The 26,212-nt window shown below is 40.2% G+C and overlaps 1 protein-coding gene and 1 non-coding gene across 3 annotated transcripts in view; both read left to right on the top strand.

The window, feature by feature from the left end:
* The window catches only part of XPO6 (exportin 6), a 123,569-nt gene that overhangs the window by 3,689 nt on the left and 93,668 nt on the right, over nt 1-26,212 (top strand). The gene's annotated exons all lie outside the window — the stretch shown is intronic.
* On the top strand, nt 15,453-15,526 carry TRNAI-GAU. The gene has a single exon. It is a non-coding gene; the product is annotated as a tRNA-Ile (tRNA).

Raw genomic sequence — 26,212 nt, 5'->3', positions numbered from 1 at the left:
CGCGCCTCGCTCAGCCAGTGAGCGGGAACCGGTCTGTATGTGGGATCCGAACCCTCGGCGGGAGCGCCGCCGCGCTTCCCAAGCGGCGCACTAGCGCAGTGCGCCACTGGGCCGGCCCCATTTTAACCATTTTTAAGTGTGCAGTTCAGTGGTATTAAGTACATTCACGTCTTTGTGCAACCATCACTACCGTCCATCTCCAGAAGTTTTTTTTCTCAAAACTGAAACTTTGTACCCGCTAAACACTAATTCCTATTCTCCTCTTTCTTCAGCCCTATCTCCTCCAGGGCTTGGCCGTCACCATTTTACTTTCTGTTTCTATGAATTTGTCTACTTTAGGTACCTTGTATAAGTGGAATCATACAGTATTTGTCCTTTGCGACTGGCTTATTTCACTTAGCATAATGTCTTTAAGGTTCATCCATGCTGTAGCATGTGTCAGAATTTCCTTCTTTTTTAAGGCTGAATTCCGTTGTGTGTATGGACCACATTTTGTTTATCCATTCATCCATCAGCGGATACCTGGGTTGCTTCCACCTTTTGGCTATTGTGAGTAATGCTGCTATGAATATGGGTATACAGATCTTTCAATGAATTTTAAGTAGCCACTGTATGCCAGGCCCTGGGGAATGTACAAGTGAACAAGATAGACAGGTTCCTCCTCTCACAGTGGGTGGCCACAGTGGATGTGAGGAAAAGGGGATTGTCTCAGCACATCCTTTCAGCATCACTGACACCAGTGGTTCATCTGTAGTATACTAGGGTCAGGGGCTTTGGTGGGGCAGGCCTTGTCCCCCAAAGGCAGGGAAGCCATTGCCTGGTTTTCATCTTATAGGAGGCAGGGTCTTTCCCCTGGGCTCATAGCTCTATTTATTCCAAGAACTTTATTGCTCTCCATTTCTAACTGACTTTTATATTTTTACTTTTAAGACTATTGTCATGGGCCGGCCCGTGGCTCACTCGGGAGAGTGCGGTGCTGATAACACCAAGGCCACGGGTTCGGATCCTATATAAGGATGGCCGGTTTGCTCACTGGCTGAGCGTGGTGCTGACAACACTAAGCCAAGGGTTGAGATCCCCTTACCGATCATCTTTTTAAAAAAAAAAAAAACCCTCCCCCCAAAAAAGTAAAAAAAGAAATTGCATTGGTTACAAAGGTTTCTTATTTTTTAATGTCACCTACAGTGAGTGGTCCCTGTAATGGAGGCAAAATCAGACCTTAAATTTGGCCACTCACACGGTATGTCCTCAAGTAGTTCATCCACAGTGTTGCATTGTGTGCCATGCTGTGACAGGTGTGAGGACGCCACAGTGGTGTAGGAAGGTGGCAGGGAAAGGTTCAGCAGTACCCAGAGTTTCTGTATGTCAGTCACATCGTTAGAGATTATTTGGGGAGACAGTTAAATATCAAGAAATGACTTTAACAGCTTTTGAAAAAATTAGAACGTGACATGGTTCAAATGATGAAATTACCTGATAAAGTAAACAAATAAAAGTATATGTTAATGTGGGTATAGAGAAGTAAAATGTGGTATAAGAGGTAAAAGCCAGAGGGTTTTTTTTTTTTTTTTTTTTTTAAGATGACTGGTAAGGGGATCTTAACCCTTGACTTGGTATTATCAGCAGTACACTCTCCTGAGTGAGCCACGGGCTGGCCCAAGCCAGAGGTTTTTAGTGTCTCAATTTATTTCTTCATGAAATTTATTGACTTCTTACTATGAAACTTAAAACCCTAGTGGGTGCTCTGGCTACAGTATAACTATATTATAGTTAATATGTATATGGCTTAGTGTATACCAGGCATTTTATATATATTAACCCATTTGTTCTTCCAAACAGCACCAGGAGGTAAAGGCTATTTTTATTTCCCATTTTATGAGATGACATCGTACAAGGCACTGAGCAGTTAGGCAACTTCCCAGGGTCCCACTGCACCCAAGTGGTGAAACTAGAATTCAAACCCAGGCATTCTAGCTCCACAGTCAGTACTTATAACTGTTACACTTTCAGGGTAATATTGCCCGTGCCTTCTAGGAGTCAGTTTAGTGGGAAAGGTAAGACACATATTCTCTTAAGTACAAGAGACTGTGATAAGGGTGACAGTAGGAGAATGTATTGGTACAAAGGCGTATTGGTGCAAAGAATGCATTGATGTGAATCTGAGGGCGATTGGCTGAGAAGAGTCAGGGAAAGCTTCCCAGGAGGGGATATTTGAGTCTGAAGGATAACAGACACGATTGGCTGAGAAGAGTCAGGGAAAGCTTCCCAGGAGGGGATATTTGAGTCTGAAGGATAATAGACAGGACGGTTGGACAAGGAAAAAAAGGGCCTTCCAAGTAAAAGTTGTTTGCAGATAGTTACAAAGATCAGATGTGTATCAATAAAGATAATAGAAAATAGGTGTCAAGTGAGATCGAAGGAAGGAATAAACATTTGTTGAGTGCTTAGGACTTTCTAGGGCTCTTTATGCATCCATCCATACATGCGGTACACAGACATGCTATTTTTTTCTCATCTTAAAAAAACCTTTACTCCTAATTTCTTGGCCAGGTACTGCTCCATTTCTTTGTTCCCCTGTGCAATAAAACTCCAGGAAAGAGTGGTCTATACCTAGTCTCTCAGTCCTCACTTTCCATCGCTTAAGCTCACTGTTCAAGGTCCCTTCCACGACTGTTGCTAAATCCAGTGGTTAGCTCTCAGTCCTCATCTTATTTGATCTATCATTAGCATCGGACGAGTTGAACACTCCCTCTTCCATTAAGTCTTTCTTCACTTGGCCTCCAGGACACTAAGATATGCTCTTGGTTTTCTTCCTGCCTCACTGGTTGTTTCTTCCCCATCTCACTGATCTTTAAACAGCTGGAGTACCCTAGGTCTTAGATTTAGTGACGTCTTCAGGCTGCCTGTAAGCCATGAACTCCTGGTCCAGACCTCTCTCCTCAGTTCCAGTGTTCCTGTGTCCAACTGCCTACTGAACATGCCAGCTAGTTTATCAGACATGTCAAACTGTTTCTCTGTGAACTCATCTCTTGCTGTTCTACCCTTTGCTTACTCTGCTGTAGCTACCGTTGGCCTCCTTACTGTTCTTCGGACATTCCAGATGTGTTCCTGCCCCTGGGCTTTGGCCTGGCTGTTGCGTATGCTTGGATGGTGCTTTCCCCTAGGAATCTGTGTGACGAAACCTTCACCCTTCTCAAGAGTCATCTTCCCAGTGATGCCCACCCTTTGCACCCTATTTAAAATGGTAATCTTACTTCAGAACCCCCACTCTCTCACGTCCTGCTTTACTGTTTTTTTGTAGCATTTATAATGTTTTAACATTTTATATACTTAATGTTATTTATGAAGTCTATTTTTTGTTGTCTCCTGCTAAAATACTAGTTCCACAAAGCTAGGAGTCTCTGTTTTGTTCAGTAATGTATTCCAAGAGTCTAGAACAATTCCCAGCATAGTAGAAAGTTAAATTGTAGTAGGAATGCTGTGGAAGTCCTGTGTATTTGCAGGAGGATTTAGAGAGAGAGAGAGAGAGTAAGCTTGTTTCTCTAGGATGAATAGGAGTTGCAGAGAGGATATTTTAGAAGAGAAGAGTGTAATTAAATGTGTAACGTTAAAAAAGAATAGACTGGTTTGGCCATGGTGGAGGTTTTTGTGAAGAGGTGGCTGGAGAGAAGGCTATGAAGGTAGTTTATGGCTAGATTATGGAAGATCTCCAATACTACCCTAGGGAATTTGGCTTTGTTTTTTGTATGGTTTTTCAGTCCATCTGGTTGTATGCAGGTTAGATTGGTGTGGGAAACCCAATATGACATCATGCCTGTATGGATATGACCAAGGCCTGTTCTTGGATGTGGAGTTCGGAGTGGAGAGGAGGACTTGAGCAAGAGAGTCATCCCTTAAAACTTTAACTGATTCCAGAGTTAAGGGATGAAGAAAATGGAAAACTCAAGTTGATTTCAGAAACCTTTAACCTGGTGACTGGGAATAGTGGGAAGTTTTAATTAATTGGTGATTTGGATTTGGTAGGAATGGAAGAAATGACAGGAGAGAGGCCATGTGCTGATAAAATATGGGATTTGGGTATGTCTGTAGGTAGGTGGGTAGTTGCTCCTGTGTTGAGAGGAAAGTAATTGGCACCGGACAGGACAAGGATGTTGAAGATTTTAGGTAGTTGGATTGTCAACACATATGTCCAAATCATGGAAGATGTGATAGCACAGGCTGGGGTGAAGAGGGCAGGAATTACTGAAAGTGTAGCTGTTACTCTGTCTCTACTTTTTCAATCTCTCACTCCTCCTGCCCCCAGTCATTCATCCTGCAACTCATTGTAGACTGACTTTTTGTCTTTACCACTTTTCAAAATCACCAATAACCTCTGTATGTTGAATTCAATATAAGTAGCCTATTTTCAGTCCTTATACCATCTGATTTCTCCTTGTGGCCTTTGGCAGCCACTGGTCTCCTTTTTTTTTTTTTTTTTTTTATCTTGAAACACTATTTTTCTTGGTTCCCTTGGCTTCCATGATATTACTCTTGTGGTTTAGTCTCCCTAGATCTTTCTTGTGTCTTCGGGTATGTACCAGTGAGAACTAAATCTTCCTCTCCAGCCTTCCTGTAGACATGAAATTAAACATGTCTAAACCAAATCTATCATCTTCCCCTCGGATTAGTGCTTCCTTCCCCATGCCCTACTTCGGTTAATGACCTTCTCCACCAGACACTCAAACAATAAACCTGAGTCATCTTTAACTTCCTCTTCTCCTTCAGCCCCTCACTTCCAGACCTCTTGATGCTGCTGCTAACATTTGTGTCCTGGCCCTGGTCTTTTCCTTCTTTCCCTCTATTTGGTCAGGCTGTCATGGCCTCTTGCTCTGACTATTGGTGTCTTGACTGTACTCCAGCTTCCAGGTTCTCCCTCCATTAGTCCTTCTTCTGTACTCCTGCCAGAGCTACCTCATAGAGCTCAGATGCGATCATGTCACTTGACCACAAATCATTGAGAGCAGAGGGTTCCCGTTGTCAGAGACCCAGCTTTCATCATGGTAGAGTAGTAGAAAGCACACGGGCCCTGGATTTTCAGACAGTTTCACTTCTTTTAGATCTCTCAGTAGGGATGAAGATGATTTATTAAATACTTAAAGTGATATATTTGGAGTATCTTCTAAAGACTTCCCAAATTATACCTTGTTCTCTAGCCACAGCAAACCATTGGTCATTCCCAGAACAGTCTGTACACTTTCATGCCTTTGCTCATGCTGTTCCCCCTGCCTGAATGTCCTTTTCTTCATTTTTGGAGGTGAGACTTACCTACTGTTTCAGGGTCACCATAAACATCACTCTTTGAGGCTTTCCAGCCACTGGTTTAACATATATCTTCTTTGATTATAGTTGGGTGTTTTTTTTTGTTGTTGTTGTTGGATTTGTTTTTATTATGTAAGAATTACAAGACTACATTCTTGTAATGTGTCAAACAGTTCTGAAGTTTGAACAGCAAATTGTAAAACTCTTGTCTCCTTTCCTGCTCCCTCTTTCATCTTTCCTGCTCCAAGCTGGTGGTTGGGGGGAGGATTAGTTTTTTTCTCTTTAAGAGTGCATATCAGAGTGAGTCTTACCCCTCTTTGCATCTCCAGCACCTAGTAAGCATTCAGCAGATATTTGGGTAATGAAAGAATCATGTGTGAAAGCAAACCCAAGAAGGTCAAGGTGGGTCCTTGAGGTTAGTAAATGATAGTAGCAGTAATTGGAGAGTGTTAAGATTGAAATAGATTATGAATATAATAAACACCCTGTTTTTCCAAAATCCATGCAACCAGCAAGCTCAGATAACTGTATTTTTTTCCTGGGCTGGTGGAGGTGGGCAGCAGGTAAGCAAGGGAGTTGTTAGAACAAATGCCATGTAGGTGGTATGCTTACTGGGAAGCCCCCCAAAACTGATTGCTACTGGGAGAACTGCTGCGGAATAATAATTGATTGCTACTGGGAGAACCGCTAGGGAATAACTGCTGGGCTGGGTGAGATAAAGTAGTTGTGGAAACCAACTGAGAAGAGCCACAAAGCCGAGAAGTAAGAGGTGAAAAAGGCTAATGGGAAAGAAAGGAAATAGATTTAGAGGGAGAAGAAGAAAGGCCTGTGTATGTTTCATAGTTACACTCTGTGCTAGCCACTGTTCAGGGACCCTAATGTGTACCTCATTTAATCTCTCACAGCTACCCTGCAAGGTAGGTATTATCTTCCCATTTTATAGTTGATAAGGACACTGAGGCTCAGGGACAGTAATGTTAAGTAGCTTGTCCAAAATTACATAGCAAGTTGATTCAGACCCAAGGTTCCAACTCCAAAGCCCATGTTTTTTGTTGATCACTAAGTTCTTCATAAGCCCATTTACATATACCAGGCATAATTACATAAAATGTAGCCTAACTGGGTGTATTATCCCAGGAAAAACAGTGCGTCTAGCCAGCTAACTGTAAAACTTGCAAACATTTGCCTCATAGTAGCAAGGATGAGATGGTAAAAGTTTGATGACAATAAGGCAGAAAAATAGTTCTCTCTGCATATCCTATAATGTGATTGAATAGAAAAAGTGTGGCTTTTGAGGGCACAGTGGTAGCTGGTCCATATTATAGGACATAACAGAAAGCAAAGTTGCTTGATTTTTTTTGAATTTCAATTCAGGTAAGCCCTTTAGGCTTAGCATATACAGTAGGTTCATTTACATTACAGCAGCCTGCTGCCATTTTATATGAAAATTATAATGAAAAAGATCTCTGGTGTAGGGCTCCCTGAAAAGGTAAAGGTACTTTGTGAACTATACGAAGCCGGAAGAAAAATCATTTGTTTCTAAACTGGCTAATAATCACACGTGGGAGGTCCTTTATTTTTTTTTTAAAGCAACAACTGGATAATTTTTATAAAAGTGAAGTGTGCTCATTAAAAAGAGAAAGTATCAAAAGGTACAAAGAACACGGCCAAAAAAAAAAAAAAAAAATCACTCCAGGTCCTGCCACGCTACTACCCTACTTCCCTAAACTGATTATCATTATATAAACATTCCAATACACACACATATATACTCTGCCACGCTACTACCCTACTTCCCTAAACTGATTATCATTATATAAACATTCCAATACACAAATACACACACATATATACTTGTGTGTGTGTGTGTGTGTGTGTGTGTGAGAGAGAGAGAGAGAGTGTGTGTGTGTGTGTGTGTGTATAAGGGGAATGGATACTTAAAATAAGTACTTTTGTTTTATTTTTTTAATTTTTTAATTTTTAAGAGAGAGAGAGAGAGAGTGTGTGTGTGTGTGTGTGTATAAGGGGAATGGATACTTAAAATAAGTACTTTTGTTTTATTTTTTTAATTTTTTAATTTTTTAATTTTTTTTTCCTTTTTGTCTTTTTTACTGACCTGTAACGGGATTGCAACCTTTAGTGTCACGCCTGTACCGGGGACCAGCAACGGGATCGCAACCCTTGGTGTTGCGCCCGCACCGCGCTCAGCCAGTGAGCGGGAACCGGTCTCCACATGGGATCCGAACCCTCGGCGGGAGTACCACCGCGCTCCCAAGTGGCACACTCTCCAGTGCGCCACCAGGCCGGCCCCAAGTACTTTTATTTTAAAAGTGACTGTACTGATTGTTTTTGATCATGCTAGTTTTAAAATGAAAGAAAAATCAGTTTATCACATTTTTGAAGACTTTAGAAATAATATACTCACAGGAAGTTGCAAAACTGGTACAGAGCGTCCTCTGTACCCTTCACCCAGATTCCTTCAGTGGTAACATCTTATATAGCCGTGTGCAATATCTAAACCAGGAAATCGACATTGGTGCATGTCAATTATTGACTAGATTAGAGAATTTACTGAGTTTTCAACATTTAAAAACCTGCATTCATTTGTGTGTGTGTGGTTCTATGCATGTGTTGATTCATGTAAGTACCGCCACAATCAAGGTACAGAACTGTCCATCATCATAAAAGAACCCTTTCATGCTACTGCCTCTTGGTACTTATGGCCCCTCTCTCTCTCCTAGCAACTACTAATTTGCACTCTGTCTCTGTAGTTTTGTCACTTCGAGAATGTTATGTCAATGTAATCTGAGTATGTAACTTTTTGAGATTGACTTTTTTCACTAAGCATAATTCCCTTGAGGTCTATCTATCTCACTTGAACTTAATAGCCGAAAAAGAAATAAGTGAAACTGAAAGGAATTGTCAAATTCAAATAAGTCTTTGTCTCAGTAATTATTAGCTCCTGATAAATCCCTGTGGGTTAAGGAAAAAGATTATCAAAAACATTTAAAAAGATGGCATCATTTTTTATTAATATTTATTGCATATTTAAGTTCTAGGCAGTATCAGTGAACGTCATAATAGGAAAAATAAAAAAGTTTGCACTCTTTCCACTTCCCTTTCCTCACTTTTAATGTACTTTATCAGTGGCTTAGAGCATCTGTAGTATGTTTTATAACCATAGTTTCCTCAGTATTTAGTATTTTGTATTTGAAAGGATTCAGTGTTCCCCACTGGTTCGTTTTTTTTCTTCCAATTTTATTTATTTTTATGGGTTACAGTGTGTTGTTTCAGTACATGCATATACTGCATAATGACTCACTTAGGGTAGATAGCATAGTTTGTACCAGTTAGTCCATCCCTTTTCCTCCCCCCACTGGTTCTTTTTTGGGAGAGTGTATCTGGCTGGTATGGGGATCTGAAGTAATGACTTTGGTGTTATAAGGCTGCACTAACCAACTGAGCTAACCAGCCAGGCTTACTCATTCTTTTTGACTATGGTTTTTCCATATTGTATTCTTTGATTTATCTCCGTGTTGGCTGCATTTTTTTAAAAGATGACTGGTAAGGGGATCTGAACCTGTGGTCTTGGTGTTATCAGCAGCACACTCTCCCAAGTGAGCTATGGGCCGGCCCTGGCTGCATTTTATTGTCCATTTTTATAGAGTGCCTTATTTGGTGAATTAAAAATGTCTGTCTACCTTTAACGTTTTGAAGGACATCTTGGCTAGGTATAATATTCTTGGGTTGTACTCTCTTTTCCTCTGATTTTGTAGACATTGTTCTATCATCTGGGATTGAGTGTTCTCTTGATCCTTCTAGTCCATTTAACATTGATTAGCTGATAATTTTTTTTCAGAAGAGTTCATGATTGCTAAATTCCTGAATTATTTCATGTTTAGAAAAGAAGTCTCTGTGTTGTCTTTATCCATAAATGGTAACCTGGCTGGGCATAATACTCATGGGTCATACATTTTTTTCCTAAGAATTCTGTAGACATTTCTTCATTGCTTTTTGCCAGTGAATGACTTTTTTTTTTTTTAAAAGATGACCGGTAAGGGGATCTTACCCCTTGACTTGGTGTTGTCAGCACCACGCTCAGCCAGTGAGCCAACCGGCCATCCCTATATGGGATCCGAACCCGGGGCCTTGGTGTTATCAGCACCACACTCTCCCGAGTGAGCCACGGGCCGGCCCCAGTGAATGATTTTGTGTGGAAAAGTGTGATTAGCCACTCTCCCCCCTACTTTAGAGCTAACTAACTTGCCTTTTCTGCCTGGTTGCTGGGAGAAGTCTATGTTTTTGAAGTTCAGTGCTCAGTCAGAATATCTATTAGTGTGGATCCGTTTTTATCAATTTGCCCTGGAATATGGTGTGCCTGCCTTAATGTATTTACCTAGTTCCCTAATGTTGGTTTAGATTTCCAATGCTTTTTGTTACTATCATCAGTACTACAACAGACAAATTGGGATATATATTTGCATTCTTTGTGAGTTTGTGGATAAATTTCGAGAAGTGGAATTGTGGGGCAAGTGGTAAGTGAATTTAAAAATTTTGATAGATAGTGCTAGTCCGCCAGAAAGGTTGTATTGGTTTAAATTAAATCTTCACTAGTGGGATAATTCCTGTTTCCCCACCTTGTGGATAACACTGTTAAAAACTTTTTAATGTGAAAGGTAGAAATGGCACCTCAGTAATGACATATGCAGTCCTTTAGTCATGAGTAAAGTGGAACATCTTTTGATGATTTATTGCCATATGTATTTTTTTTTTTTTCCTGTGTCAGCTGATCATTCTTATCTCCTGATTTTTGTACATTTTTCTGCTGGGTCAGCCAACACTTTAAAAAAAAAAAGCTAATTTGACTGAATAATTTTAGAATGTTGATGAAATTGATCAGGTTTGGAGCAGCCTGCACATTAAGTTGAGCAGTATGAATCTCATGCTGCTGATTTTAGTCAGAATAAGAGCACTAACATTTCATGTGTACAAATATTGTGGCCTTGAATAAAATGATAGTCTTGGTGATGGGATTATATAATCTGATAGTTTTTCTTTTTTTTGGCAGCTGGCTGACACAAGAATCCAAACCCTTGACCCAAGTGTTAAAAGGCTGTGCTCTAATCAACCGAGCTAATTGTCCAGCCCAATCTGATAGTTTTCTAAGCCATCACACATTTACTTTTTGTCTGATGATCCATGTAATGAAGATGTATATTCTCCCCTGTGTGGCTTCATGTTTATTAGTCATAACAATATAAGAAACTTTTAGAAATACAGGCTTAATTGTAGGAAAGGAATTCTGTTGCCGGAAAGTTGTGGAGCTTTCTTGAAGCTGAAGGTGAAGTGATTTCCTGGTAATCGTTTGTTGCTGGTTCTGTTAGTTGGGTTTATGAGCCAGAGTGTGAATATAGAATGTTAAAGGCTATTGTGAAGTAGCTTCATAAAAGTCTACCAGTCATGCTTATGGTTTTTCTAATTTTCCACAGAAGTTCCCCTAATTGCAGAGAAATCCCTGATTAAAGGAAGGCCCCTGTCCTGGGGCTGTAGGTCATAGTAGCTGTATGTAAAACTGAAAATTCCTGGAAATCCTGAAAACCATAAACATTTATTGTTTAAAAATCATTATAAAGTCTATCAGTCAATTATAACTATTTGCCCCAATTTTCACAAGACAATTAAAAGCTCAGGCACATATGTTATGTTTGAGGAGCACAGTGTGGCCTCATCTCATTTTATTGTGGAATGGCTGTTCATAATTCTTTTTTTGTTTTTGTTTTTTGGCAGCTGGCCAGTATGAGGATCTGAACCCTTGATCTTGGTGTTATGAGTACCATGCATAACCAACTGAGTGAGCTAATGGGCCAGCCCCAGTTCATAACTGTGTGAACAGAATCCTTTACTGACAAGTGCTGAAAAATCACATCCTGGTACATCTGTAAATGAGACTTCTTTTGAAGAGAAAAAACTTGAAGGCTTTTGAAAAGGCTTTAAAGAAGTATGGGAAACATTTTGAGAAATAGTATAGAACCCTCCCCTTTACACCTCAATAGCAAACAGATTGAAAATGAGAATTTTGAGTAGGCAGTTTTTATTGGGATACTCAGTAGGCCCTTGATATTTCACATTTGTGTTTTTGACTATTTGTCATTAACCTTTAAAGGCTTTGTTAAATAATTTATTATTTTGGAAAAGACAAGACTTGTGTTGCTTTCAGTTGTCTGGAGCAAGTCACTTAGCTGGCTAGTGAGTGGGCCTAGCTGAAAGCAGTTCCTAAAACTTGGTGAGTGCTGGGTCATTACAAAAATTGCTGATTATTTAGAGAAAGTTGAAAAGACACTTGTATGAATCTATGCAAGGGAATGTGTGTAATTTGTAATTCCTTACTAAAATGGTAAGTCAAGAATAGGAGGAAGCATTGTTGGTCAATTTGGGAGATTGCTTGCAACAGGATTGCAAAATAATTGGAAATTCATCTAGTCTACAGCTCCTGAACGTAAGGATAGGAAAGTGGGAATAGAAGTTGTGGAAGTGTATAATTTCTGGAAGTTTCTAACCCTGGATGAGGAGATGTGCATGTCAGTAAATGATTATAATGATAAGGGATAAGTGCAGAAATAGAACCTTGTGAGAGGTACACCTCTACTTAAAAAAACAAACAAACATGCCTGGCTAAATTGGAGATGGGAGGGTTATATTGGGAAAGACTTTCCAAGGGAGGTGATGACTAAGTTGGGTTTCAAAACAGAAGAAAGAAGTCCCTAGTTTGGGGGAGTTGAGGAAATAGGAGGAAGCAGAAGGGCATTTTGGGCAGATGGAGCCACAGATACACGTGAAAGGGTGAAACAGCTTAGTGTGTTCAGGTCAGTTTGTGGAGATGGAAGCTTTGAAATGCTGAAGAACAAGGCTTCACTTAGGCAGCACAGGTGATTTCTGTGAAGGGGGCTCCAGGAAAGGCACTGATTTAATTCACGAGGAAAGGAGCCATATGCTTTATTATTGCCTAGAAAATTATTCATCTGGATTCTGTTTTTAGAGAAAGACAAACTAAGTGATCTATCAAGGATTTATTTATTTTAAACATCTTATTTTGAGATAATAATAGACTTACAGAAGAGTTGCAAAAATAGTACAGGGAGTTTCTGTATACACTTCTCCCGTAGGGGCTTATTAAAAGAAAATAGAAACTGCGATAGCCTAGCCTTTCAGCATTGTGACCAGTCATTTAGCTCAGTTTCTGTGCCTTCTTTATTCTAGTACTGTTTGGCTTTTAAAGTACATACAGATACTGCTATAGAATCTCAAAATCTTCTCTGCTGCCTCTTGATTTGACTTAGTTATTATTATTCTGATTGTAAAAAGTACTTTGAACTCTGTAGAATATTCAGTAACTGTTAAAAAAAACCAAGAAATTACCACCATCTGATTCAACCTCTAATAACATTTTGGTTTACTTCCTTCTAGTCTTTTTTTCTATAGACTTTTAAAATACGGTTGAGATCACACTCTAAATGTACTTCTTTCTTCTTCCTTTTTCACTGAACGTTATAGCATAAGTGGTTTTCCAAATCATTAAATACTTCATAAATATTTACAGTGGCTGTATAATATTGCATTTCATGGATTCTTGGGCAGTTAGATTGTTCCATTTTTTTTGCCATGGTAAATAATATGTGATTAATGTCTCTGCAAAAAGCTTTTTCTGTAGTTTAGAAAATTGCCTCAGAATAGATTCCCAGAAAGGCCCAAGGGTATGAAGATTTTTTTCCTAAGCCTTTTATTTTAGAATAGTTTTAGATTTAGTATGAACATTTTTAAGGCACTTCATCAAATGTTTTTTAGAAAGGTTATACCAGTTTATACTTTCTACCAACTGTAGATAAATATACTCAGCGGCACTGGGTAATCTTAAGAAAATTATTGCTAATTACATAGGTTAAAAATGGCTTCTCGTTATTGTTCCTCAATATCTTTATGTGTGTGTACGAAAAGTTATCACCAAGTTGATTTTATTTTTGTCTGTTTATAGGAGACAGATTCATTATGCTACTTTACTTACTATATTTGCTGAAGTATCCCTTATAGTTAATCTGTTAGAAATGGTGCCTTAACATATTTTTATTTTTCCCAGTCTTAAGTTGGTTACTTTTTTTTTTTACTGTATTAAAGTACACTTAACATAAAACTCCCACCCCCTTTTTTTTGGTGGCTGGCTGGTTTGGGGATCTGAACCCTTGACCTTGGTGTTATCAGTACCATGCTCTAACCAACAGAGCTAACTGGCCAGCCTATAACTTGCCATTTTAAAGTGTACAATTCAGTGATATTAAGTACATTCACCATGTTGTGCAACCATCACCACTGTCTAGTTTTAGAGCTTTTTCATTGCTCCAAAGGAAACCCCATATCCATTAATCAGTCACTCCCCATTTCTTCCACAAATCTGCTTTGTCTCTATGGGTATGCTTATTTTGTTTTGTTTCTTCTATTTTTGGCTGCTGGCTGGAAAGGAGGTAGGAACGCTTGACCTTGGTGTTGTAACACTGTATTCTAACCAACTAAGTTAACTGGCCAGCCCTGGATATGCTTATTCTGGATATCTCATATAAATGAAATCATGTGGCCCCCTTAATATCATTTATTTATTTATTTATTTATGGCTGTTGGTTGATATAGTAATCTGAATTCTTGACCTTGGTGTTACAGCACTGTGCTCTAGAACTGGTGGATTAGTTCAGTCGGTGCTAGAGTGTGGTGCTGGTAACACCATGGTTCAGGATTTGATCTCTTTACCGGCCAGCTGCCCCAAAACAAAAAAGTAACAACACTGTGCTCTAACCAACTGAGCTAACCTTAATATCTTTTCAAGTATAAAAAAGTATGAATAAAATTAAGGTTTGAATTTAATCTATGCATAATAGTTTGAAAATTGACTATGTGGCAGCAGTCTTGAATTAAATTTAGCATATTTAATTGGTCAGGATGACCCATGTCCCAGCCATTAGGAAGAAATAGTTTATAGTTATTGTCAATGGACAGAGGGCTATAGACCTTGAAACCTAAAATAGGGACAAAGATAGGAAAAATTTGGTGTTTGGAGAGTGAAAACCAGTGAAATAGCACATTCCATGGCTGGGAATACACAAACTTTTAGACATTAACCTTGATTTGAAGTGCAGTTTGGCGAACTTGCAGGTAAGATGTTTCACTCTGTGTCATCAAAAAATAGCCAGCCTGGGGCCGGCCCAGTGGCGCACTGGAGAGTGCGCCGCTTGCGCGGCGGCGCTCCCACCGAGGGTTTGGATCCCATGTGGAGACCGGTTCCCACTCACTGGCTGAGCGTGGTGCAGGCGCAACACCGAGGGTTGCGATCCCGTTACCGGTCAGTAAAAAAAGACAAAAAGGCAAAAAAAAAAAAAAAAAAAAAGCCAGCCTGAAAATGAATGAATAAATTTGTTAGTGAGAGTCTCTAATACCTAAGACTTTAGGAAATTAATGAATTTTTGCGAGAGGGTCCTTGGGTGTCTGTTTCTCAGTGTTTGATGTTTTCACTGGGATCCCTGTGGATGGTAGGGAAATGTGTTTTTAGGTGAGTAGTTTTCATTTTTCTGGTAGATTTTTTTCTAAAATGGGAATGAGGCCATCAGAGCTTGATTAGCCACTGAGATGGATGCTTGGTATAGATGGAGAATTTTATTTGTTGAACAAAATACCACTTCTGTGGTAAATTTAGGAGGAAAAGGGATGAGTTGGTGTCTTGTTTTGCTTAGTCTGTTAACTATTTCCCCAGAGCCTGATCTCCTGGGGTGGGGGGATGGGGTGAGGAAGGAGGATGTGATCAGCAAAGCCAAGGATCAATTTTGGGTCATCCATACCTCAGTCCCCAAGTAGGTGGTTGCCTAGCACTTTTTTTTTTTTTTTTTGGTTTTGGCAGCTGGCTGGTAAGGGGATCTGAACCCTTGACCTTGGTTTTATCAGCCGCATGCTTAGCTAGCCCTAGCACATTTTATATTGATGGTTTTTATGACTAAGCAGTAAAGGACAGGAGATGTTTGCAGCAAGCATTCAGTAAGGAGCACATGTGAGTGTTGAGTGATTTCAGCACATTCCTAGGTATCTGAAGAACAGTATAACCTTATATTTAAGAGCATGCTGGCTGGTTGGCTCAGTTGGTTAGAGTATGGTGCTGATAACACCAAGTTCCAGGGTTCAATCCCTGTACCGGCCAGCCTCCAAAAAAATGAAGACAGGTTTGGGACCTGGGTTTGAATCCTGGATCTGCCACTTAACCAAATATGTGATGGGGGCAAGTGATTCATCTCTCTGGGCCTGTTTTCTCATCCATACAATGAGTTTGTCATGAGGACTAAAGGATTAATGATGTCTGGTCCATAGGACAGTGCCTGGTATGTATTAATTGCTAAGAAGATGTTAGCTTGTTACGTTATCACCTTTGAATAACTTGTTTACAGCCTCAATTATAATATAAGAGAGTTTTCTTGCAACAAACACTTATTAAGTGCCAACTGTGTGCTAGACCCTGACAACACAGAGATGAATTAGGAAGTAGTTTCTGCCTGTCTACTCCCAGGCTACTGGGGATACCTGCATATTAGCAGGTAATTTTTTTTCTCTAGTTGTTCTCTTGCTTTCTCTGTTATTTTTTTTCAACAAGTGCGCATTGTACAAAATTTAAATGATAGGAGAGAGTGTACAGAGAAAAGTTAGCCACCTTCCTTTACCCTGTGTCCAGAATCTCATTCCCTTCTCTAGAGGCAACCACATACATTGTGTGTGTGTGTGTGTGTGTACATGTATATGAGTGTGTGCATACATATTTTTGTTTTCCTTTTTTTTTTTTTTTTTTTTTTTTTTGGGCAGCTGCCCTGTATGGGGATCTGAACCCTTGACCTTGGCATTATAACATATATATTTTCCTATTCCTCACTCTCCCTTCACTATGGGTAGCATACTGTCATGCTGTTTTTGTGCCTTTAAAAAAAATTAATGTATATTGGGCATAGTTCCATATATACATGTACATATAACTTCACTGTTTTTCATAGTTGCATAGTATTCCATTGTATGGATGTACATTTTTTAATCAACCCTGCTTTGGTGGAGATCTTTAGGTTGTTCCCAATCTTTTATAAACAGTGTTGATGTGAATATCCTTTTACACCTAAACCTTGGAGGAAAAAATCACCGAAAGTATAATTGCTGAGTGAAGTGGTCTGTGTGTTTAAAAATTTGGTAGATATTGCTAAATTGTCTTCCATTAAGCTGGCACCAGTTTATGTACTTGCCAGGGTTGTATGAAAGTGAAAGGTAATTTCAGTTCATTGTGTTCAGTGTAATGTTAAGGAGCTTGGAAGGAATGACTGGAACTGCTTGGGGGGAACTATAGTAGGCTTCGTGGAGGTGATGACATTTTCGAGGAATCAAGAGCACTCTAGACAGAGAAAATGGCATGTGTGAAGACATTGAACTGTTAAGTGGGGGTAAAAATGAGAATTTGGGTCTGGTGGAGCCAGAGGATGGATGGAGGACTGGATAGAGGGAGTGTGGGGACAGTAAATCTCAACAGTTAGTTAGGGCCAGATGATGATGGTTTGATCACCTCTCATGATCAGATGGCAAAAACCCTGTGTGGTGGTGGTGATGGGGCTTACAATTGAGATAACTGAGAGAGAATTTACAAACCAGTCTTTTAGCAACCATTTATTACCTGAAGAAGACTTTGTAGACTTGATAGAACCTGAATCATGAAGCTGGAAGGGCTTTAGTGCAGAGGTATTTTAGTGCAGGGGGTGTTCTGTGCTCTAGGCCCATAGGATTTTTGGGCAGTATCACAGGTGCTGGTTTTGGGAGTACAGGCATTTGGGAACCCCTCCTCCACCCTTATTAATTAAGCAGAGTCTCTGATTTGAGTCTTTTTGATATGGTTGGCTTCTATGCAACATTTCTGTAAAAAAACAAACAAACCCCAAAAAAGAAACAAAAAAAGAAAAACAAGCAAAAAACCAAAAAACCCACAACAGCAAAACAGCTTTTGCTGCTAGAAAAATGGATCTAGTTCCAAACTCTGACTATCTCATACACAAGTGGAAGCCTGGAGGGACATGTGGTGTCATTCTTACATTCTTTGCAACTCCAGTAGGTGATCTGTATGAAAATCAAAGTGAAGGCATTTGGCATTCTTAAGATTTTTTTTGAGCACTTAGTTGTCTCAAAAAACCCACAACAGCAAAACAGCTTTTGCTGTTAGAAAAATGGATCTAGTTCCAAACTCTGACTATCTCATACACAAGTGGAAGCCTGGAGGGACATGTGGTGTCATTCTTACATTCTTTGCAACTCCAGTAGGTGATCTGTATGAAAATCAAAGTGAAGGCATTTGGCATTCTTAAGATTTTTTTTGAGCACTTAGTTGTCTTGTTATGTGGGGTTTTTATTTGGTTTTTTTTTTTTTTTTTTTTTTTTTTTTTTAAGCTTATTGAGTCACCAAGTGAAATATGTAGTGAAATAGTTTTGCTCATTTCTGGTTAAGGGTGCTAAGGGATTTACATATATTATGTCATTTAATTCTCACAACTACCTGGTGAGGGGGAGTGCTGTTCTAAGTTCATTTTGCAAGTGAAGAAACCTGAGCTTAGAGCGGTTAAGCAGTTTGCTCAAGGTCAGGCAGATAAGTAAGAGGTGCAGTTGCAGTCAGATGCAGATCTGCATCTCTGCAACTCCAGGGCCTGCACTCTTCAATTCATGTTAAGGCATTCCCGGGACAGGGAGTAGCTAGCTAGCTACCTGTTGGGTGGAAGGGCTGGATGGAGAGGTGTGGGATTTGCAGTCATGCTTCGCTTTGTGCTCGTGCCCATGGTGAAGGAGGCAGAGCTGGGGTACAGACTTAATCAAAAGCAGCACACCTCTCTTCCCCTCCCTTCCCCCCATATTCTAGCAGGGTTGGTTGAGAACTGTGGCAGAGTGGTTCATGCTCCTCTCCCAAGCTACTTAAGCTTGCTGTGTGGGATTGGAGGCTGATGGAAAACTGCATTTAGTGTCATCTCTTCATTATTCAGGGATGTACGCAGGGTTGTGTATTGGACACGAGCTTAGTACCTGTGTCCTTTCTCCTGTGTATCTCCCTCCCACCCGCCAAAAGCTCCCATCTGCTTTCCTGCTGCTTGCTGCTGCCACCTCAGCCACTACCACCATCTTGCCTTTCTAACGCTGAATTGCCTGGGGGGGTGGGGGTGGAGGAAGAGAAACATGTATAGGTCCAATATTATAGTATAGTTTTCCATATTGTATAAGTTATAGCTTTTTGAAAATCATAGTTTTGATTATGAAGTACACTAGTGAAAGTAAAACTGAGCAAAATCACATCAGCTGGTGGTACTGTGTGGAACCTGGAGCATGTGGGAGTTCCTGGTTAGAGAGTTGTTGTGCGGTGTCTTCTCTCTTTGTAGCTAGTAATTCTCTGTGATGATGGGAGGAACACTTGGAAACACCCCTCCCCTCAGGAAGACTCACTTCCTGCTAAACACAGATCTGCGTGTGTGCAGCACCCTGACACTTCCTGCCTAATAGAATGCCAGTAAAGGTCCCCCAGCAGCTGCTCCCATGTGCGTCATTATCTATATTGTGTGGGATACCTAAGCACCCTTTGGCAATGGGTGATGATACTTTGAGAGCCTTCCACAGATGTGACTGACCATGAAGTAAAGTATTAAAGTGGCACTGGGTATGTTCAGAGAGACAAACCGGTGACAGCTTAGAACTTAGGGACTTTGCCTTTATAAAAGCACATCTGTATTGAGTTCGTGTAGGAGAAACTTGTAGCAAAGGAGAGATGATTATATTAGCCAGCACTTACATTGTGCTTTATAATTAACACACAGTATACACACCTGATTGCATTTTTTTTTTTTTTTTGTCTTTTTTCATGACCAGTAAGGGGATCACAACCCTTGGTGTGGTGTTGTCCGCACCGCGCTCAGCCAGTGAACGCACCGGCCAGTCCTATATAGGATCCGAACCTGTGGCGGGAGTGTGGCTGAGCTCCCAGCCCCGCACTCACCCGAGTGCGCCACGGGGTCGGCCCCCTGATTGCATTTAATAGCAAGGAGGCTCCAGTAGGTTGTAGGATTTGCCCCAAGTTACAAGGCAGTGCAGCCAGAATTGGGTTCTAACCTGGCGTTTTCTCTGTCTGCCATGCAGTGGCTATGTACCTGTCTCACAGGTAGCACTGGTTCCCATCAAGCCTGTTAGTTTTCTCATTGCTTGTGTAAAGGGCACCCTTTTTGTGTCCCGTCATTCTTGCTCTGGCGTACATTTAGAGGGTTGTTATCTATACCCCAGGTGGAAGTAGTATTGGAATACATTCTTCTGGACCCTGTCCCCACCCTCTTATTTCTTCCTTTCCACTGGAGTGATATATCTGGCTGGTGCCCGTCTACCAGGTGTGAGGTCACTGCATCAGAACACTGCCCAGCTTTGAGCTTGAACGCTCTCAGTGCTTACCCTCAAGAGAAGCTCGTCCTCAGCTGTGTCCTGCCTTCCTGTTGTGGCTAGAACCAGCCTTTCTCCCTAGGCTGAGGGTGTAAGGCCAATTCAGAATGAGAAGGAGAAGGCTTTGCAGCTTTGTCAGTAACTAAGAGGACGTTAGACTTTGATCTGCACTTGGTTTCTTGAGATTATATAGCAACTGCATAGAACCTGGAGGACAGAAAGGAAGTGATTATGCTGTGCCAGTTCCCAACGGTCTGTAGTAAAGTCTGCAGATTTTTGCCAAAGTCAAACAAATGTTATTTTTACTCTTATTTAAAGTGTCAGGTCTGTCTGGGAATAATTCACGATGAAGTACAGGTGGTAACAGCAGTGTAAATGAAATTATTTATATATGAGTGGTAGTATTAATAGTAATTTTAGATTTGCAGCATGCTTTTGTAGTGGTCTATTAACCTCACACTCATTCATTACCTGATTTCATCCAATGCAAGGTAATGCCAGCTCATTCATCATCCGTAAAACCCTTGGAGCAGAACTTCTTTAGCTTCCTTAGGGGTAGAGGAATTGTCACCGGGAGAGAGCTCTGGTGGCCTGCTCTGTCTTGACCAATAACTAGCCAACTTTGGGTGAGATACTACTCTCTGAGCTTTATTTTCTTATCTGTAAAATGAGGTTGGACTTGCTGTTCTCTTGGGTTTGTTTGTTTCTGTCTTAAGATTCTCTGATCCTGTTGTAGGATTTCTTGGTAGCATGCCTTGTGTTAATGGGCTCAGTAAGTATCTTTCGAGTTTAATTGATTGGGCCTGCAGATATAAACATTCATCCTTTGGGATATGTACCTGTGAAAGATAAGGGATTGCGAAAAAAGAGCCTATTCTTGGCTGCATTATTCATTTATTTTAGACAGTTTCTTGCAAAATAACTATTTTTATTATTTACTTTTTTGGTTGTCTAATTAAAGCCTTCTGACTAGAATGTAAATAAATAAGTATATAAAATATATGTGTTTTAGCTCCTAGTGGATATGGTTGTTGCCCAGCCAGAAGATGCAAAATTAAAAAATTTTTTTTTCTTTTCAGAAACAGTGGGTAAAAATTAACCTGGCATCTGAGAGAATAAAGTAATCTCCTTCTTATTGTACCATTTTCTCACTTTCTCTTTCCTGTTTGCCCAGCCAGCTTGGAGCAGTAAGGAGCAAGGTGGAGGGTACTATTCTAACAGATGAGATTTTAAAAAACATTTTATTTGGAAATAGTTTCAAACTGATAGGATTGCAAGGAATGAGTAGTACGAAGAACACTGTAATACCCTTTACCCAAAGCTTACCTATCGTTTGCATTTTGCTCTGTTTGCTTTATTATTTGCACTTGTCTTTTTCTCTGTGTGTACATATGCCCATAAATACATACACATTCACACATGTAATATTTAAAAATAATTTTTTTTTTTGGTGGCTAGCAGTACAGGGATTGAACCATGGACCTCAGTGTTAGCAGCACCATGCTGTAACCAACTGAGCTAACTGGCCAGCCCTTCTGAACCATTTAAGAGTAAGTTTCCTGTGTTGTGGCTATTGCCCTATATAGTATATTTCCTAATAGGGATATTCTCTTACATAACCACAGTGTAGTTATCAATTTCAATTAATTTAACATTGATTTGGTACTTTTTATGTAATCTGCCATCTATGTTCCAGTTTTGTCAGATGGCCCAATTATGCCTTGTATATAGCATTTTTTCCTCTCCAGTACAGGATGGTGTCCATTGGTGACTCCTGTTTTTATGTATTGTCCAGTAGTACATGGATAGGTTTTCTCAGCATAAAACATACTGTCCTCTGTGTATAAAGATGTTTCCTCTGGTTGGTTCCCATGGGGACAGAATATGCCACCTCAACCTTATCACTACCAAAGTGGGACAAGTTGAGCTTTCTGGCCCAGACGCCTGGCAGTCATCCTGCTTCTAACTCATGGTCCTTAGCAGTATTCAGATTCCTTTTGTTCATGGCAGAGACAGAATCTGACTGGGCATTTTGTGCAAACATAAGAAATACTGAAGGAATGGCATTGATCAACTTTTTGGTAGTTTTAGATGAAAGCAGAAAAGTGCCTTTTAATGACGAATTGTTTAGATGTAGCCAAAGTGTATGTTTTAATCAACTATTAAGTATCTTCATTAAGATTTTTTTTGCCTTTTTTTTTCTTTTGCAAAAAGAACTCTTAAAAATGAATTTGAAAAATCTAAGCAGAAATTTGGTGAAGGACATGAGCAGATAAGACACACACCCCAAAGAAACATATGTGGCTAAGAAGTATATTCTAAGATCAAGTTGCGGGTGGGAGCATACTTGGCCCTCCGCTCCCCTCTCAGGACCCCTGGGCATCTCCGCTGGCTCTGTGCTTGCCTGGATGTCTTCCTGAAGATACTGTGCAAAGTTTTGTCTATAGTCATTCGTGTAGGGCACATATTATTGAGATTTAAACTGTAGGTAAGATAGCAAGAAGCTCTTCTGAGGGAAATGGACAACTATTAGTCAGGATTGCATCTGGTCAGGATTGCATCTGCCCAGCCTCCACTTTCCTGCAGCTTTTGTACATAATTTTAGAGTTAATTACTTCAATGTATATTTGCATCCCTTGTCTCCCCTTGCCCTACCCCCTACCACAAACAGGCTGAGGAAACCTCACCATGGGTGTGGGTAGACTGAGGATTGGAGACCTGGCTTGCAAGTCCTCGTGTGACTCCTTCAGTGCCTCTTGGTTTCTGTTACTGTACTTCTGACTTCCAGACTTCAGAGGGTCAACTGGTTTGACCAATTTACTTTTAGAGAAATACAGTGGATTAATACTTCCATATGATGTGTATAGTTTGTTTTTTTTTTTGTCCTTTTTGAGACCGGCCACACCGCGCTCAGCCAGTGAGTGCTGTGAGTGCACCGATCATCCCTATATAGGATCTGCAGCCACTGCAGGAGCGCTATCGCGCTCCCAGCACCGCACCCTCCCAAGTGCGCCACGGGTTCGGCCCTATAGTTTGGTTTTTTAAAAGGAAAGTATCTGCAGGTTGAGGCATAAAAGAGCAGTGGCTGGAGAGATGGGAGGAAGATGGGCTCTGAATGCCCCTGGCTGGGGCTTCCTGGGCGTGATATCCTGCTTTCTAGCTTCTTGAGCTGAGTGACTTCAGGACGGGGCTAGGTGGATGCCACTCACATCAAATCTCATGTGTGTTAGTTTAAGCTTCGTATTTCATCTCATAATTATATGCAGGCCTACAGGCTAAAGAGATTTCTTTCCCATCTGTTTTCTTTGCAGTGGTGAAGGGTATAGGGAAGAATGAGTTCATTTGAGAGTTTAGACATCTATGATAATTCTGTTAGCTTTCAGAGAAAGTTTATATGAGATTGAATTTCTTTGCTAATGGCATCTGTTTTAACATACCAGGTATATTTTGTATACTTTAAAATCCTGATCAGCAGCTAGTATAGAACCACTTCTCAGAAACCTTCTTTCTAATAAAGTTGTTCTAGACATGCCACAGGAATATTTGAAGGGACTCTGGGATGCTAGTTCTCATTTTATTTAGGTTTAGTATCAAGGAGGTCAGAACCTGAGTATAGTAGAGGCCCATATGATTCATCTTCTAGTAGGATATACAAAATGTATCTCTTGGAAAACGTAGCAAAATGTTTCATAAAAGCTTCTTCAGGGCTGGCTGGTTAGTTCAGTTGGTTAGATCAGGATGCTCATAACACCAAGATCCAGAGTTTGATCCCTGTACCAGCCAGCTTCCTACAGAAACAAAACAACAAAAACAAACAAAACCTTCTTTAATAATTAGTCACTTTTTCTCAGTACCAATTTTGCGCGAATGTTATGCTGCAGAGGGGGTTGTTTTAGAGGCCATGGATTTAATTGGGGCTGGAGAAAACCATCAGCCATTGCTTTGTCCCTTATCTTAGGGACAAAGCACCATATTACCCACCTTCAGTCTCTGTTTTTTTAGATAAATTATTAATAGTCTCTTATTTTTCAAAACAGATTGAGTAAGTTTGTGAGCAAAGGTCATTATGGTTTGAGCCTCCTTTAAAGGGAGAAATTTAAACAAAGTCACATGTATCTTAAATTTGGAAGAATTACCAGTATTCCTCAGAAACTGAAGGTGATACCAACAGTCTTTTTGTTCCTGTTACTCTCCTGAATTTGGCCTGTAAAATATTTGAGTATACCAGCCCATGCTGGATGTTGTAGAAAATACAAACATTAGGCAGGGTTTCTTTCCAGACAACTTATGTTCTGGTTAGAGAGAGAAGCCTAGTATCTATGAAGTGTTAACACTGACAGCTGTGGCTTTCAGCCTTTTTTGCCTGACATTGTGTTTACTACAAGCTTTATGTATATTATTTTATTTAATCCTCAGAACAACCCAACATATTAGGTACTCTTACTATCCCCCAATTATGCACAGGAAGAAAAAATGACAGGTTAAGTAACCAGGTCAAGGTTGAGGTTTTGGATTTGAACCTGGGGCACCTGACCTCAGAGCCTGCATTCTTCAACTAATTTGCCATTCTGAAATGTCCAGAGAACAGTATCATGGGCAAAACTTAGTGGTACTGATAGCAAGACAAAAGATGAAAACAAAGAAGGGATCCATGCTATAAACTTGGTAAGAAATTTCATAAAGGTTGAACTGTAAATTGCAGACCCAGGAGCAGATAAATGCAGGATGGGACTAGAAATTTGCTTATAAGACCATGAATGTTCAGACTGGAGTGCTGGCTTCCTGTGGTGAGTAATGTTGACTCAGGCATGCTTACTTTCTTCTTTTCCTCCTAGTAAGCACTGCATTCTTCAAAATCCAAAACATTTCATCACTTCTTGAATCTTTCCCTCAGTTAAGTACTACTCTTTTTGGGCTCCTGAGGCCGTTTATACATAGGCCACTACTTATACATAGTATATAATATATATGTATGTATAGTATATATATTTATATGTGTTTGTGTATGTTTAAACATAGTACACATATATATATTTATACATAGGATGTAAACCAGCATATTCTACTTTTTTATTCATAGCTTCTACCCTCTCTTCCCTTAGACCATCTCCAGTTGTTTGAAGTCAGGGACCATCTTACTCATCTTTGTATCTGAGGGGCTTAATTTAGGCAGTATCAGTTATTTAGTGAGTATTTCGTTCGTTTGTGAAACAAATAGCCAAGTTTCTCAGTTGGTCAAGATTTAAACACTCTGTAAAGCTAAGTTTAGAATAATTGGGGCACAAAGTCTATATTTAGGAGAATATCTGGTGGTGAAGTACAGATTGGATTGGAATTGGAAAAGTTGGCATCAAGACAACCAGGTGAAAGAAATTATAGTAACCTACACAGGCAGTGATCAGGGATAGGTAGAAATAGCTGTGAGGGAAAAGGCCCAAATCTAAGAAATAGTGTGAAGCAAGAATCAGCAGTCTTGATGACATCTGTGGGCTTAGAGAATATGGGGAAGAGTCCAAGAAGATTTCACATGATGAGATCCTTTAAGTTTATCTTTTAATTTATTAGGTGATTATGAGTGTTGCGTGATTTAGTAGTCCCCTAATAAATGAGTCAGTAGCATAGGTTTCTGAACCAATCCATGAGCAGCACAATAAAAGGAGCAGATAAAGTCAAGGCAGGCCCAGTTGAAAGCATATCAACTTTGCAGATTTTAACTGTTTTTGGAATAGAAAACTGGTTTGTTTTAGATATGTACATAGCTCTCCAAGAGTATATTCTGAGCCAAGCTTAATTTATCATCCTGCCCCAGGATTTTAATTAAGTCTATATGCCATTTGCTATTGAGGTGAGCCAAGTAACACTTGGGGAAGGATAGACTTATGGGGTTGTAATACCTTGTGTTGCCACCCTGGCTGCTGTGAAGACAAATAGGTGACAATTCCTAGGAGTCCAGAAGTCTCACACTCAGGCTCTTACCTTGTCCCCAGATTGCTCTGAATGGTCACGCCAGTAGAGAAAAAACACAGTTTCTAAACTCAAGAGTCTGAAAATACCAACCTGAATTTAAAAAATAGGTATAACATTGCTTTAAAAATTGGGGTATATGTATGAGGGTACTTCAAAAAGTTCATGGAAAGATTCATAGTTTCTTTTTTTTTTTTTTTTTCCTTTTTGTCTTTTTTTGTGACCGGCAACGGATCGCAACCCTCAGTGTCACGCCCGTACCGGACCGGGACCGGCAACGGGATTGCAACCCTCGGTGTTGCGCCCGCACCTCGCTCAGCCAGTGAGCGGCCAGTCTGTATGTGGGATCCGAACCCTCGGCTGGAGCGCCGCTGCGCTCCCAAGCGGCGCACTGTAGCAGTGCGCCATCGGGCCGGCCCCATAGTATCTTTTAGTTCTGTTT

This window comes from Galeopterus variegatus, unplaced genomic scaffold (genome assembly GCF_000696425.1).
Source record: "Galeopterus variegatus unplaced genomic scaffold, G_variegatus-3.0.2 Scaffold2130, whole genome shotgun sequence".
Taxonomy (NCBI): Eukaryota; Metazoa; Chordata; class Mammalia; order Dermoptera; family Cynocephalidae; genus Galeopterus; species Galeopterus variegatus.
Note: the sequence above shows the minus strand (reverse complement) of the source record. Positions and strands in the feature narration are given on the sequence as shown.